General features: G+C 39.4%; 1 long non-coding RNA gene across 1 annotated transcript in view; it reads right to left on the reverse strand.

The window, feature by feature from the left end:
- Positions 1 to 16,010, reverse strand: part of LOC122790324 — a 38,610-nt gene extending 22,600 nt beyond the window's left edge. Inside the window, exon 1 of the long non-coding RNA XR_006362988.1 lies at positions 15,679 to 16,010. This is a non-coding gene — a long non-coding RNA (uncharacterized LOC122790324). The remainder of the gene's footprint in view (positions 1 to 15,678) is intronic.
- Positions 16,011 to 16,276: the final 266 nt, after the last annotated feature.

Raw genomic sequence — 16,276 nt, forward strand, 5'->3', positions numbered from 1 at the left:
CCGACTATGTTAATGCTGCTGTTACATACCCGACTATGTTAATGCTGCTGTTACATACCCGACTATGTTAATGCTGTTGTTACATACCAGACTATGTTAATGCTGCTGTTACATACCCGACTATGTTAATGCTGTTGTTACATACCAGACTATGTTAATGCTGCTGTTACATACCCGACTATGTTAATGCTGCTGTTACATACTCGACTATGTTAATGCTGTTGTTACATACCCGACTATGTTAATGCTGTTAATCTTGGCACCTTAGTTGTGTTCTTGTATTATGTGAGGTATTAGTGTGCCTGGCTGTATACATCTTTTTTGCCCTAGCTATGCCTAAAAGGTGCATTGCTTCAAATGAAAATGATCTGACCACTCTAAATATATTTAAGATTGCTGTCATTAAACAAGGTCATGTAAAGTTTCTTTGGATTGCCTGTTACTCAAACAGCTTTTTGTATTCACTACTAGAAAAGGATTCAAATCAAAAAGCCTCAGAACTGAAGAACCATGTTATTATATACACTACCTAATCCCAGTCTGAATCACCGCCGATGGTATCCTTGGGCTCTCGGCACTTTCACAATAATTTTCTCATGAAGTTGGCCATGCATGACTGGACAAAGGTGACCAGCTTAAAAATAAGCCATACATGTGTAGCATGTGAAATAAAAGTCATCCTACACAAACATATCCTCTAAATAGCTGGGTCCCTTTAGAGTGCCGGAAGTATATAGCAACATTAAGAAACTAATGTTGTTGTTTGTCTTTTTGTTTTTTCCTGGTTAGGGGTTGCCACAGCAGAACTCCGGTCCACTAATGGTTGGCAGTCGATTTTTATGGTGCAGAGTTGCCAACCAATGCCCAACCTTCAGCGAAGGCACGCCCATTCACGCATGTCTTTCGGAGGCCACTCGACCGTGGAGAGGACATGCATACTCCAACGCAGAAGGCACTCCAGCCGAGAATCGAACAGAAGAACCTATTGCTGTGAGGCAACAATGCTACAACTGTACCACCGTGGCTTTCAACATTAAAAAACTAATACTATTGTAAAATTGCAAACAACACTAGTGGAATCCTTACTTTAAGGTAAGAAACATCCTGGTGTTTTTATTTTTATTTACTTTTCTTTACAACTGAGCTGCACAGTAATTCTTTGTTAGAAATTGTAAATGAAGTCACTGGCCATCCACATTTTATTTGATCTTTCAAATAATAATGGGTGTAACAGAGTACTGACATAATGACATATGGATTTACACAGGGGTGACCAATGATGTATTTTAGGGTAAAACCAGAAGGTGTAGGGATTAAGAAGGCAATCGTGGTAGGGAAAAGTTTGAGCAACTTGTAGACATATCAAAGGAGATGGTTCAGAAAGGTATGACCTGGAATAATGAGGTGCCACAGTGGTTAGCACTGTCACCTCACAGCAAGCAGTTCCCCATTGTGTTACCTAGCAGGGGTGCCTTCTGTGGGGAGTCTGCATGTCCTTCCTGGGTTTCCCCTAGGTGCTCTAGTTTCTTCCCACAGTCCAAATACATGCAGTATGTGACTTGGACACTAATTTGATTGTAGGTGTGAGTGATTGTGCGAGTGTGTGGTATGGAAGAACAACCATGGCAGGGCTAGCCACCAGCACTGCAAAACCTTGGATCTAGATGACCGTTACTGTTGAAGTGACACCCCAACCCCATGTGCAAAAATATGAAAAAGGGGTTGTGGAAGGCTGGAAAGATGATGAAAAATACTGAGTCTGAGTACATGACTGGGTGGTCAGGAAGCTATTAAAGATATACACATATTTAAAGGTATTTGTTCAACTTGTAAAGGAGATATTTCTTTTTTCTTTCTCTTGTCTTATACTTAAAGTTATTTGTTCACTCTTTAAAGGTCATATAATTTCTACTTTTATCCATTTCTTTTATTTCACTTTTCTTGTATGCAACTTATTTCTCAGCTTTTTGGCTAAGTTCAAGAGCATAATTTTCAGCTGAGTCAGGATATTGAGGACTGGCAATGCTAAGATGAAAGTTTTTGGAGACTTATGTGCCTAATTGTGGCAAAGTTAAGTGTGATCCCAGTGTGGGATCTGCAGGGGATGCTGTTAAACATATGGTACAAAACACCATTTAAGATTACAAAATATTGTAGTTGAGCTACACGGTGGTGAGCATTCTCTATCTACTCTGCGCTGATTAAGTTGCTGAGAGAATCTATAAAAACTAAGTGCCATTTTTCAATTTACTCTGACTTATACTGCACTTGTATTTGATTAACTGTGCTGTTTTATTAACCTTTTACATCTACACTGTATTTTTTCACTGTTTTACTGTTGAACTTACTTGTATTTGATTAACTGTGCTGTTTTATTAACCTTTTACATCTACACTGTATTTTTGTGCTGTTTTACTGTTGGACTGTTTAATTAACTGAATATGAACTGTTCTGCTGTTATATTTAAGTGTGGATCTGTTCTCCTGTGTTAAAAGGACCTAAACAGAATTTAAATATTTTTAGTATAGTTTGGTTACAGGTTTTGCTGCATCCAGATCTGTTTGTGTGATTCCTATGTTTCCTGCTATGCTATCTTGTGTTGGCTGTGGCCTACTTGCACTTAGTGAGAGTAAGTGAACTGGCTGGAACTGGTCTGGCATAGGGTGTTTTTACCTAAGAGCTCAGGGACAAGGGTTGATTGGTCAATTACAGTGTTTCTATTTTACTTTTGTTTTGTGGTACTTAAACCCCATGTTTGTGTGGGTTTGTGCTTGCTTGTGCATCCCACATCACCATTTCAGAGGTATCTCAGCTGTATTTTTTCCCTTACCAGTACTCCTGTGTAAGTGAGACCCTCTCTTGCAGCTACCGTACTGTTTTTATCCAGCCCTACTCACACCTACAGGTACTCTCCTCAGATAGTACCCACTCTACTATCCCTGACATCTCTTCCACAGATTCTGACAACCATGGATGAACAATTTCCTATCATTTCTCCTGCTAGTCTGGTTGATGTGGGGATCCTGAGACAGTGTAGCAACTGCCTCATATACATGGACAGTCATTTGCTACAACCACCTAGGAACACAATATTAGAGAGATGCAATTACATTAAGAACCTAGAATCATTGCTGTCTTAATCATAAGCCAGTACATAGGCACCGAGAAGGTTGTCTTCACAAACACCATTCCTCGACCACCACCCACATCTGTACAACACACTCCCACATTAGCGAAGCCTCTCAAAAAAAAAAAAACATAACAATTCAAAAGAGACTGCCAAGCCAAAAACAAACACACACATCACAATCCCCAGCACCAAACACCATACATGTCTGTTTCTCACAGCCTCTAAGGCCCAGCCACAAACCCAACATACAAGTCATAAGAGAACCTATCATGAGAAACACAGATGTGCCCCTCACCAGGCTAGACATGGAGAAGGTCATGGTAAGTTGCTTGTCAGGTTTTAGAATCCACCATCTCATGCACACACTCCGATCTCTCAACAGGTACTGTTATGACTCTGTTAAACTCCATGTTGGTGTGAATGATTTGAGACATACCTCTCTGGACTACATGAAGAGAGACATGATTGAGCTTGCTGAATGCATGTCCCAGGCAGGTATGTCCCTAGTCTTAAGCAGTATCCTACTGTCATCCAGAATGATGCCTCAATACAAACAGAAAATGTTTGACTTTAACAATCGGCTTGGTTTCTGGTGTCATTCCAAGAGGATCCAGTACACAACAGCCTGGAAGGACATGCTTTGTCAGAGATGGCCTTTACCTGTCTCCACTGGGCTTCAGGTAAATGTTCTCACCTCCTCCATAGTGCCTTTTTTTAAAATAAAGTCATGAGGGCAAAATTATTAACGTGAAAAATTCTTCTAAATGAAATGTAAAGGCAATGTTGCTAAACATTAGGAGTCTAAACATGAAACCACACTCATTGCAAGCATTCCTTACCCTGGAAGATGCTGACATTTGTGCAATCACTGAAACCTGGTTGAAAGTTGCGGAGAACACCCCGCCTTACCAGGTTACATGTCCTACCATACTTTCAGACCCCAAATGGATGGCTACAAAGTCAAAGAAGGTGGAGTTTCAACATTTATCAAAGTTATCCCACTCCACAAAGGGGGAGCCACCACAGACCCCGGAAACTACCACCCCATTAGCCTAACGAGCCCGATCTGCAAGGCTATGGAACGTATCATCATGGAACTTATAAACAATGACATTGGTAATCTCCAAACTCAGGACCCCACCCAGTTCGGGTTTGTAAAAGGCAGATCATGTCTCCTAAACCTGACAGACATCTTTGAAGCAGTCACCAAAGCCGTAGATGAGGGTAAGGTGGTTCACACAGCCTATCTAGATCTCGCCAAGGCTTTCGACACCATCCCCCACTCTGGAATTATAGATAAACTCACTAAACTAGGTATAAATCCCTATATCACAAGATGGGTTGCCAACTGGCTCAATGACAGAACCCACACTGTGAAAGTAGCAGACTCCAAATCCAACTTCAGACCAGTGACAAGTGGAGTACCACAGGGTTCAGTCCTGGGTCCTCTCCTGTTTGGTATCTACTTCTCTGAAGTACAGGCCAACACAGAAGGTCTTTGGCTAATGAAGTTCATAGATGACTGCAAACTAGGAGCCATAATCAAAACTCCAAAAGATGTGGACATCCTACAAAAGGGCTTCGCTGAGACAGATGCCTGGTGTCAAAACCATGGCCTCAAGCTCAATGCCAAAAAGTGTATTGTCATCCCTTTTGGTAAAAACTCAGTACCCATGAACTACCACATAGGCGGTAGTCTACTTAACACTGTAAGTGTGATAAGAGACCTTGGGACACAAGTGGACAGTAGTCTCTGTTTTGATAATCACATCGCCACAGTAGTCAGGAAATCCTTCTACGTGGCACACCTCATCATAAAAGGTTTCTCATCCAGGAAAAAAGAGGTCATTGTTCCCCTCTACTCGTCACTCATTAGACCCATGATAGAGTGCAATGCCCCTTTTGGTATGTACCTCACAAGACATCTACAACAACTGGAAAGGCCACAGAAATACCTCACAAAGAGGATTACTGGCCTCAAACAGATGCCCTATGCAGACCATCTCAAAAAACTGCAGCTTTAGTCCATTGCATATCGCCTACTCAGAGGCGATCTCTGCCTAACACACAAAGCTATGTCAAACCCAGAGCTTTTAGACATGCTCCACTTAAAGAAATCCCAATCAATCCCTACGAGCTACATGGTCTAGGGACCTAAACCTTGTCACCACAATAAACAGAACATGCTGGAGGGATAGATTCCTGTCCCAGAGACTTCCCATACTCTGGAACAAACTACCTATCTATATCAAAGCTCCTCATTAGCGCTCTTCAATAAAAATCTTGACGATTGTATGGGAGATAGGAAATTCACCTGGGGGATCACTTCTGTGGCTCTGCTCGACAGTGGCACAGGAAAATAATTTTCTTGGGTGGCGAAAGCCAGGGTACCTTTGGCTAGGCTTATATAGGCCCTAGGGCCAATAGCCTAGTACCTACCTATGAACCTATATACACACCTCCAGGCTGCTCAAACACTATGATGCACAGGAGAGAATCCATCAAGATTCAACCCACTACCCTGATCCTGGGTGACTTTAACTACCCAACCATAGACTGAAAGACCTATTCTGGCCCAAACAAGAACACCCAGAGATTCCTAGATTTCTTCAATGGCAATGCATTGGATCAGCTGGTCGACATCCACACGAGAGGTGAAAATATCCTGGGCCTGGTACTAACCAACATGAGTAGCCACTGTAGCACCCCTACAGTGTCATCCTCCTTGGTAAGATCCAACCATAAAATGAACACTTTCAAAGTCACTATCTCCCCTGATCGTATTCCTCAAGGAAAAGTAAACCTGTCTGGTGGACAACAGCAATAAACAATCTCTACAATAAAAGGAAAAAATTGCTGTGCATGACCAAGAAGGAGCTGGTTCCAAGTTGGAAGCAATCTCTCCTTTGTCTGAACAAGCAAATAAGGTCATGGTTAAATCCTCTAAGGCTAACTTTGAGTCCAAATTGATCACATCCACTAACGACAATCACAAGGCCTTCTTAACACATTCTCAATCTCAAAGGTAACACCCAAATCTGCTCTGAACTGGTGGTCAAGAACATCACAAGCAGAAACACCACAGATATAGCCAACCTGCTGGCAGACAGGTCCAGTGAAAACTTCACCCCCCTGTTCCCCCCATTAGCAAACCAGGACATCTCCAGCATGTGCCCCCCTCCCCTAATGTCCAGGGAGCAGGTCTTTAATGCCATCTCAAAAGCAAAAAAAATACTGCCTCCATGGGACCTGACAACATCCTTGGCTGCATCCCACAGACTCAGGAAAGAGCTATTAGCACCATTAGGCATCCTATTCAACCAAAACCTGAGCACCAGCTTCATCCCAGCCAAATGGAGGATAGCCATTGTCATCCCTCAACACAACGGTGGAGGGTCCACCAACCCAAACAATTATATGGATGGAATGCATTACCATGGACCTTATAAACAAGGACATTTGTATCCTCCAAACACTTGACCCCACACAGTTTGGTTTTGTCAAAGGGAGATCATGCCGTTTAACTTGGTTGACTTCTTCAAAAAAGTCAACAAAGCCATGGATGTGTGAAAGTTATTGCACATTGCCTACCTTGACCTAACCAAAGCCTTTGACACGATTCCCCTCTAGGGCATAATGGATAAATTCTCCCAGCTAGGCATCAACCCATGTTACCAGATGAGTAGCTAACTGGCTCACTGACGGAACCCATGCAGTCAAAATAGGGGAAACAGTCTCTAGTAGTAGACCCATAATAAGCAGTGTACCCAAAGAATTGGTCTTGTGACCTCTGCTGTTTGGGATATACTTTTCTGAGGTGCAAGCCAAAACCAGTGGTCTGTGGCTGACCAAGTGTACAGATGACTGCAATCTGGGTGCTGTCTTAAATTCCACTAGTGATGTCAAGAGGACCTTCCACAAACTAATGACTGGTTCCAGAAGTTTGGCCTCATACTGAATGCCAAGAAATGCCTCTATCTCCTTTGGGTAAAATGACATCCCCATTAATTAACTCATTAATAACAATGAAGCTCACAATCAGTCATGACGGACTTGGCACCCAGGTTGATAGCTGCCAGACGTTTGACCACCACATTGCCTCCATTGTACGGAAGGTTTTCTATATGCCCCACTTCATATATAAGGATATTTCATCCAGAAACAAGGCGGCCATAACATCCCTGTACTCCTCCCTTATCACTCCCATTATTGAGTACAATGCCCACTTTGGCATGTACCTTGCTAAGCACATGCAGCAGCTGGAGAGATGACAGTGGTTCCTGACCAATAAAATCCAGGGTCTCAAACACCCATCCTATACAGATAAGCTAAATGCCCTGTCCCTCTACTCAGTCTTGTACAGAACTGCTCAGAGGTAACCTGTGTCTGACATACAAGGCCGTCTCATACCCACCCTTGATGCAGTTGCTGCACATCCGTAAGTAAAACTCAACTAGCTCAACCCACACGCAAGGCCCCAACCCAGTCTGTGACATTAATAGAACTTGTTGTGGGATAGACTTTTGTCCCAAAGACTCCTCCATCTGTGGAATAGATTCCCTCTCCATGTCCAGCAGACTAACTCAGTAGCCCTCTTTAAGGGACAACTGGATGGGAAACAGAAAATACACCCCTGGGATCCCACCTATGTCCCTGCTGGACAGGGGAAACAGGTGATGACTTTGTGGGAACATAGGCAAAATCCTTGGCTAGGGTTATGAGGGCCTCTGGGCCAGTAGCCTAGTATCATGCTATGAACCTATAAGATATCAACATTTGCACACAGGTAACTATTGGAGGTGGGGAGATGAGGGCACTGACAATGTATGTATATGATATGGATATGCAGAGTTTCAAAAGTGCCAATTTCAGATTGGAGTACCATACTAACATGCAAGGTTAATACAAGATGGAAGTCATTTATATGTGGATGACTCAGTGTTGTTCAAACTTGATATTATTGAGAGAATTCATTACATGGCCTTCTGGCACAATTTAGAAGTAGCAACATTTGACAGATGGTTAAACAAGTAGACAAAGATGATATGCACAAGAGACACGACAGTCATCAAGAAGTTAATGGAACTTGCTAGATTTAAATGATCTTTGATACGATTAGCAGTATGTGTAAAAGCTCTTTGTTACAGTATGAATCAGGTTATAAAAATGAGTGATTATCGGGGGTGTTTGGTAAGGTTTTTATATTAAATAAGTCATATAAGAGTTATAGAAAATCCTAACTTTATATACAAGTAAATGTTACTATGGTTGATGTAAGATGAGATAGCACAGAATGACAATATCAAAATATTTCAATACAAAGTTAGGACTAAGAAAACAGCCATGAAAGTTATTAGTGTAAATGACAGCATAACGTAAGTACTTCAGGATTTAAAAAAATAGAAAGTAAGGGCATGGAAGAACCCCCAAACAACTGATTAAAGTTAAAATGACTAGACAAAAATATATGTGGTGATACTAATAATAATACAAAGAAGACTATGAACACAGAGCTTATGCAATTTGGAAGGCTGTGCAGATATGTTCTTAGATGCTAGCAACTTGGTGCAAACAAGCAAAAACTTAAGGTTGGAAAGAACAGCAAAGTAGTGGATGGCTATAAAGGGTCAGAATCTGTATTTTCCCATATAATGCAAATCAGACTCTTGACAGAGAGTCTAGTACAGAGTTACTGCATGGACAGAGAGGGGATTGCAAAATGAAGGTGCTAGGGCAGGTGCAGCAATTTGAAACCTATTTCAAGATTCATAAAACTGAGCCTCAGAATTATTTAAAAAACAGCCTTAAATAAAAAAAATAAAAAAAAAGATTTTTAAAAAAAAAAAAAAGAATGCTTTTTGAGTCATTCTAACAAAAAAAAAAAAATAAGGAAGAAAAAAAAACACAGACAAGCCGATTTCAAAAAAGCATTTGAGTTTGCTTTTGCTGATTGTGATAATGAGGTAGCAGAAAATCAGCAAAAACAACCTTAAATTCTTTTCTGAAATCAGTCTGTTTCTTTTGCAAAGTTTTCACTCCATTATTTTTACAGAGACTCAATAAAAAGCATTTAAAAAAAAAAATCTTTTTTTTTATCTTTAAGTAAAACATTGTCTGCAGTGTGTAGGAAGATGCAAGAGTGTGTGTGTGTGTGTGTATATCTATATATATATATATATATATATATATATATATATATATATATTAGAGGAAATTATATAGGTTTTCATTTAAGGCCACTTGTAGTACGGTGCATCCTGCTCTGCCCCTCTGTGGTCCTGTAATGTCTTTGTGGATGTGCTCCTCACTGACAAGCAGTTCGGTGTTATTTCTGTCTTGTATTGTTGTGTGTGTGTGTATAGGAAATAATGTAGGGAGATGTGAGTGTGTGTGTGTGCGTTTCTCTTTTAAGGCAGCTCGTAGTAGTGTAACCAGCTCCAAGTGTGTGTGTGGGTGAGTCCGCGCATGTATGCATGCATGGCTGTGTGTGTGGAGGAAATGATGTACGGAGATACAAAAGTGCTTGTGTCTGTGTGAGTGTTTCACATTTAAGGCCACTCATAGTATAGTGTGTGTGTGCGTTTCTCATATAAAGCTGCTTGCCGTACGGTGTATGCCACTCTGAGCGCATCTGTGCAAGCAAGCATGTGCGTGTGTGTGTGGAGGAAATGATGTATGGAGATGCGAGTGTGAGTTCCTCACAGACGAGAAGCTTTTTCATTTTCCGCTCTCTCTCGAAAGCGTGACAGAACCTCAGAGGGACAAATCCAATATCAATAAAAAACATTCCAAAGGCAATGGCTAGAATTGCATCATTTCATTGTATTTAATTAAAAATTACCCACAAAAATGCTGTTCTAGCTAATAAATGACCAACCCTTATAACATCTTACAAAAATTTAAATCAAATAATATTCATGGTGAGTGTTTATATTAAGTTTCTGTAACCAAATTATAGAACATTATCACCGCAGACCTTAGAACTGAAAGACATCAAACCAGATTTTCTACAATTATCTAATATCCAAGTGGTTTTCTTCCAAAAAAATCAAGATATTGTTAAAAATGTTAGTCCCCCTCACCCATGGGAACATAATTAATCAAATCATGTCTCTCCTGCAAAAAGGGTGGCAGTTGGTAATCCGTAAATTATATATTTATTACACAGAATATAAAGTACATGGTCGCACAAATAAGCTAAATTTTCTCCTCTGAAATACATTTCTAATGGAATAATTTTTGTAAGATAAATAACTTCAAGTAATGTACATTGATTTTTTCACTCTGTTAAAATAAATTTCACAACTCTACCATTTCAGTTTTTTTTTTCTATAATACCATTTCACACACAGCATCATTGTTTCAGCAATGCATTTTTTTTCTCCTGAAATAAAAGGACACCTCTCATTGTCATATATTATCCTCTCACAGGTCATAACTGCACACATCAAGGTAATCATGCCTAAAGGACATTTGCTGTCCTTAGTCTACTAAGTTTCAGTGACAGAAAATCAAAAATTTATGGTTGTATTTTGGGTGCTTCTACTACCCAGGCTAATCCACTGCTAAAAATACTAGAAGAATGGAAAGATACTTGCACAGTAATAATGCAAGTAAGAATGACTTGCTGCATCTACAGCCAGTCTGAAGCTTTCAATGACTACATTAGAAAACATCTGTTGGTCTACTAAGAGAAAAGATAACATCAGTTTTGCATTTCGGTTATGAATTGATTTGGACATGAAATAAAACAGGACTAAGTAGCTAGTAAGAAATGCTTGGAACCACACACACACACACACATAGTAGCACATCATTACACACTGCAGCATATCTTCCGACATGGAGTGGGATAAGACTCACAAACACTTCTCCATAGTACACCTGAAGATTTCCATTGCATGTGTAAGCACAGAGGATCCCACTCTGAATCTGTGTGTGTGCGCATTTCTCATTTAAGGCCACTCGTAGTACAGTCCATCCTGCTGTGTTGTGTGTGTGTAGAAAAAGATGTACAGAGTGAGGAAAGACATTGATATAACATTAGAATAGGGGTGTGTGTGTGTGTGTTTGTGTGTGTTCCCGCTCTGCCTGTGGATCTGCCACATCTTTGTAGCTGTGCCCCTAGTTGAAGAGAAGCTCTGTTTTTTTACTGCTGTCATAGGAGAGCTTGACAGAACCACAGAGTGGGAGAGCCACAAAGCCAATTTCAATAAAAAGCATTCTAAAAAATGGCTAGAGCTGCATCATTTCATGGCATTCAATCAATTAAAAATTACTCACAAAAATACTGCTCAAGCTAATAAACATCCACTCCTTATAACAACTCACAAGTTTCTGTAGCCAGTTTATGGAACATTATCACACCAGACCTTAGAACTGAAACCAATCAAACCAGATTTTCCACAATTACCTAACATCCAAGTAGTTTTCTTCTAAAATATATTTCAGAATTTCTAGTTCCCCTCACCCACGGGAACATAAGTGCCCATATTTTTCCTTTCCTGCAGAAAGGACAGGTGTTACTCCATTTATTACTCAGAATACAAAGCACATAGTCACAGAAATAAGCCAAGTCATTTTCAGTGCATTTATGATTACTCCATTTTCTCGTCTGAAATTATACATTTCTAACAGAACACTTTCTGAAAGATAGACATAATCTTCAAGTAATGCAAATTACTTTTCACTCTATTAAAATAAATTTCACAATTGCATCATTTCAGTTGTTTTGATTTCTATCATAGTTTCAGCAATACTTAGAGAAAACATTCTTTTGTTCTGAAATAAAAGGACACCTCCTATTGTCATATATTTCCTTTCACAGGTCATAACTGCACACATCAATATAATCATGCCTAAAGAACAGCTGCTTGTCTTAGCCTACTAAGTTTCAGTGACAAGAAACAAAAAGTTATGGTTCTATTTTGGGTGTTTTTAATGGCCAGGTTTATCTGCTGCTAAAAGTACTATAACACTACAATGGAAAGATACCTGCACAGTAATATAATGTAGGTGATAATGCCATGCTGGACCTACAGATGGTTTATAATTCAGCCTGTCTGAAGCTTGAGATGACTACATCAGAAAACACTTCTTTTGGTCTACTAAAAGAAAATATAACATCAATTTTCCATTTTGGTATTACTGACTTGGATACAGAATAAAACAGGATTAAGTAACTAGTAAGAAATGCTTGAAAAATTCAAAGTAGCACATCATTACATACTGCAGCATATTTTCCAACGCAGACAGATTCAGACACACTAACACTTTACAACTCCATACCACAACACCCACAAAGCACCAGAAGCTTTCCATCACATCTGAATGTACAGAGTATCCTGTGCTGTGCGTGTGTTGTGTCTTTCGGCTTTTCCCGGTTAGGGGTCGCCACAGTGGAACTCCGGTCCGCTAATGATTGGCAGTTGATTTTTACATACAGAGTTGCCAGCCCTGACGTACAACCTTCAACGAAGGAACGCCCATTCACGCATGTCTCCATGCAGAAGATGCTCTAGCTGAGAGTCGAACCGGACAGCGCCTTACTGTGAGGCAACAACGCTACCGCATCACCACCACCGCAGATTGTGCTGTGCGTGTGTGTGGAGGAGATTATGTATGGAGATGCTTGAGTGTGTGTTTGTGTGCATATGTGTCTGTATGTCTGTGTTATTCTGAAAGGATCTGGTGTGTGTATTGTCTCACTAATGACAGAGGGACAATTAAAATGCTGTCCCTCTGTCATTATTAGTATACTTTTTATTGAAATTGGCTTACTGAGACATTTTTTCCACTGTCTTGTGAGAGCCTGACAGAACCACAGACAGAGATACAGACCCACAAAGCCAATTTCAACAAAAAGCATTCTAATAATAATAATGAGGGGAGACATGAATGTTGAACCTTGCTGTTCTGCCTTAAAGTTGTTTATACAGACAGAGAAGCCCATGCAGCTCAGCAATATTGCCCCCCCCCCAAAAAAAACAAAAGTTGTATATGCCAAGTCTGATAGTGCCATACCTTGGCGAAAAGGGAATATTCTGAGAAAGAGCAGTGTTGGACTTCAGAACTACACATACTGTCTCAGCATTCCAGAATTGACAGTAATGAGCTTGGAATATCGAGAGATGATCTAATGTGATGTAACAGAAGCTACCGGGTACATTTGCACGTGCTGTTTTCTCCAGAAGCAATGTACGTTTTCTTAAAGGGATCACTGCTTAAAACTTTCTCGTAATATGGAATACCAGACTAGCTCCAAGAAATAATCCACCTATATGCAAAGATACATATATTAGTACAAAAGGAATTACGACCTGAATCAAGAAGCTGGAGTAACAATAAAACAAGCACCAAAAAAAAGTAAAAGTGAGACAATATAAATGCCATCATTGTTATATTGATCACATGACAAAGGCTTCCTCTATAGTATCTGGGAATGAATAGGTCCCCTTGGAAGATCCACAATGCCTAGAGATTTTGAAAAAGTTGTTCAAGAAACTTAAAATTGTAAACATGAAATCAGTATCGGACGATACATACACAGACACTAACAAGTGAGCTACAGAAATACAAAATCAATTATGTAGGTGAAATAAAATGTTAAATGCAGTTGTGACAGACATATGATATGGAAACAGTATGCAACACATTCAAAAGTGTTAGATAAAACACCTCCTGAAATTCCAAAACTTAGGAAACAAAAAAGGTTTCAGAATTAGGGAAGCGTAAGATAGCCGCGGTGGTGGTGCTGCGGTAGTGTTGTCGCCTCACAGTATGACGCTGTCCGGTTCGATTCTCAGCTAGAGCATCTTCTGCATGGAGACATGTGTGAATGGGCGTACCTTCGTTGAAGGTTGTGCGTCAGGCCTGGCAAGCCGGTACGTAAAAATCAACTGCCAATCATTAGCGGACCGGAGTTCCGCTGTGGCGACCCCTAACCGGGAAAAGCCGAAAGACACAAACAAACAAAAACTGATGGTATTAAGATAACCACTGAACAAAGGACTGTAAGGCAATGAAGTGAAATTTGGAGGGACAAGGTGCACTGTCTTCACTGCAGGGTATCTAAGTAGGAAATCAGCACCAATGTGACTTACTCCAGATAATTACTCAGTGTAACTAAAAAACTTGAAACTTCCATGCCAAGACAAATAAGAACCAGGGGATTCTGGGACATAAATAGGTCAGCAAGATATAAATGGAGGACTTTTTTTTGGCTAGTATGACATACATGGAGGACTTTTGTTAGATGATCAGTGGCACGAGATGGTCATAGATAGTGGAACATCCATATCAACTCAGCTGACATAGGCTGTTAGAATTAGGTTCCTAACTTCATGTAAAAGTCAACCAAACATACTTGCATTAGCAGGAATTTGGTTGCTGAACACTTCTAGATGTGTCCAAATAGTAAAAGGACTTTTCTAGGAATAAACATTCTAACCAAAACAGGGCAATAATAAAAGAAAGGAAAGGCATACTTAATGGTTCAACGTTGGTGGTAGATAAGATTTATGAAAATCAGCCAAAATATCTTGCAAAATTAATTTCAGGTAACAGCAGCCATGTCAGTTATACAAGATTAGACAAAAGCCAGAACCTTTAGTAACATCAACCAATAAATATTTCCCTGATTTATAGGCTGTGAACATCTATCACTACAGAATAAATATCTATATATCTAATACCACCTCACAAAACTTCGAAACAAACAAATGGAAATAACAGTTGCTGTTGTGTCTTACGGCTTTTCCCGGTTAGGGGTCACCACAGCAGAACTCTGGTCCGCTAATGATTTTTACGTGCCGAGTTGCCAGCCCTGACGCACAACCTTCAATGAAGGTACGCCCATTCACTCATGTCTCCATGCAGAAGACGCTCTAGCTGAGAATCTAACAGTAAAAAGGCAAAATAATAAAAAACGAACGGGCAAAAACATAAAATGACTATTACATAAAAATCCAATTGGATTTTTATATAATAAAGTAATTTTGTATTTTTAGCCGTTCGTTTTTTTTACTATCTATGTATCTGTTTAGGTATTTGTGTGGGCGTGTGTGTGTCTATATATATATATATATATATATATATATATATATATATATATATATATTTATATATATATACACACACACATGTATGTTTTTAATATATGTGTGTGTACATATATATATATATATATATATATATATATATATACACACACATGTATGTTTTTAATATATGTGTGTACATATATATATATATATGTTTTAATATATATATATATATATAAAGAGAGACAGAGACATATAAATACTATAACTAGTAACTGGTGCAAGTTACCCACTACTGTGCAAGTATTCAAAGTACAACACCAACAACAAAAAGATGTATCCAGCACTAGTATGTCTGTCGTAATGCAGCAAAATGCAGGGTGTCTATTCCCATTACAAATAAAATCAAAATGCTGTTATCAACCTGAAAATCTACATGAACAAAATTTAGCCAGAAACTTCCTTTTAAACTTCCCAATAAACGTACACAGTCTTCAGCATACTTACAGTTTTCAGCATAAAATAATATATCCAGAAGCTTCAGTCTTCAGAGAACTTGCTGCTTTCAGCATAAAAATGTATCTAGATGCTTCCTTTTTTAACTTCCAATAAATGCAAACAGTCTTTAGAGTACTTGTTATCAAACAATTAATTCAGCATGAAATAATGTATCCAGAAGCTTCCTTTCACACTTCCCAGTTTTAATCACACCAGTGCACAAAGTACTTAACGTTCCATCCTTATACCAAATGGTTACATTTAGACCAGCAGGCAACAAACAAACTTCAAAAGAGCACTATTCACTGCTGCTGAAGAGAGAAACAAAACAGCAGACTGGATTCACCTCATTGGCATCATCAGTGTGTGACAGGTAACACAATGATGATGCTTAAATGCAAAGTGAACAAGGAAGAACACCAGAATTTAAATTTAAAGCAACATAACACCCTGTAGCATACCTGTCAACCTCTTAGGGCAGGGAATCTGGACAAAGCAGTAAATAATGCGGGGACAAAGGCCCAAAATAGGGACAAATTTTAAATATTGCTCTTAAAAACTTAAAAAGTTGATAGAATGACAGGTTTTGAAATTAGCATGGATTTTC

The sequence above is a fragment of the Protopterus annectens genome, chromosome 16.part0 (assembly GCF_019279795.1).
Source record: "Protopterus annectens isolate FY-2018-M chromosome 16.part0, PAN1.0, whole genome shotgun sequence".
NCBI lineage: Eukaryota > Metazoa > Chordata > Ceratodontiformes > Protopteridae > Protopterus > Protopterus annectens.